The sequence below is a fragment of the Micromys minutus genome (genome assembly GCF_963924665.1).
Source record: "Micromys minutus genome assembly, chromosome: 16".
NCBI classification, from domain to species: Eukaryota; Metazoa; Chordata; class Mammalia; order Rodentia; family Muridae; genus Micromys; species Micromys minutus.
In genome coordinates this window covers 38,327,153-38,328,699 of record NC_137985.1, presented here as the reverse complement: position 1 = coordinate 38,328,699, position 1,547 = coordinate 38,327,153, and positions in this window count along the sequence as shown.

Here is a 1,547-nt window from a genome sequence, read left to right as displayed (position 1 = left end):
GTTCTCCCCCTAAAAAGCATAAAGAACATCCCATAATGAACCTTTGGTACTTGGAAACACTGAGAAGTGATTACACCCTCCCCCTCACACACACACACACAGTGTAACTTTTGGGGTGGGCATAGTGAGATGTTTTATATGTGTATATATAATATATCTCTACCTATATAGAAAGGCTATGTACAGTCGCATCAGCAAGCTTCAGTGAAGGAAGACATCAGCAAGAGGCACAGCAAGGCTGTCTATTCTTAAGACATATGTAGGAAAAAACTTTTCTTACTTTGTCACCCATTCCAACTGCACCAAGCTATTCCTATGGCCTGGGACTAACTTCTTTGGATCTGGTCGGTATTTCCACCTGTCTACCTGCTAAACCTGTCTAAACCTGATCTTGTAAGTATGTAGCAGCCCAACTTTCCCAAGGAGACTCACAGGGAAACATGGACCCAACCGCCTTGTCCATTTGATAAACTGGGACTAGCTGATGAGTCCGTAGCTTGGAGGGGCGGACAGCTATTTTCCAAAGCCAGTTCCAAGGCACCACAAGGCATTTTCAGTCCTGAAATATTGTGCTTTGTTCTCGTGAGCTGAACCCCCCCGGGGTCAGCCAGCCAGTCTTTCTTTGCAGTGGCCCTTAGCAGGCAGAGGCAGATGGGATGTGAGGAGAGGGCTCTGGGAGAGCAGGAGAGGCAGGAAGCACAATGGTGGGAGCAATACAGCCAGGGGCAGAGCTCGGAGCCCACACTGCAACAAGAGAGCAGTTTGCCGGTGTAAGCTAAGAAGCAAGCTTGAGCAATAGCTCCAGTAGGAACATCTCACAGTTTCCCACCCCACCTCACAGAAGCCAGGTTTTGTTCCCAACCTCCAGCTCAGAGGCCCTAGAGGAGAGTCTAAGTGGCTTCAAAAGAAAATGCGCATGAGGGCAAGTACCTAGGGCAGAATGGCTCCTGACCCAGCCCGAGGTCCAGAGACTGGCTTTGCCTTGCCCAAACCCCATTCTGTCAGAACAGAAAAGAAAAAGACTCCAAGAAACTACTTTAAGAGGCAGCTTATTAGTACAACCCTATGGGGGAAATCTCACAAGTAACCCCCCCCCCCAAATGTTAAGAGACTTTGCAAAAGCCAAGTCCCTTGTCTGTGCACCGTGAAAGAAGAGGGCACGTGCCAGGTGACGAAAACTGGCAGCTCCAAGCTACCGAACTATACACCACCACCCTTGGTTGCAGCTGGCTTGAGGAGCTCACGACTCATCCCTCTATTCCTGGTTGGCTTGCATCCTGATGGTTTAGCCCACTCCCATTGGCAGTGTGTTGTTTGGCAGTTAGGTACTGAGCCAAAGAGTTCAGAACTTCCAGAAGGGTTAGATTCATCTTATCCAGGAGTTCTCTGGCTGGTTACCCATCCCCTACTCTGTGCCCAAGCAACCTGACGCCGGCACCCTTTTCTATAGTACTTTTCCCCTCCCTTGCACCCTTACTTTCCCAAACCTCAGACTCAAGAGTCTCATCCTTCTGGCTCTCTTGTGGAAGCAGTGGCTATGGACGTGA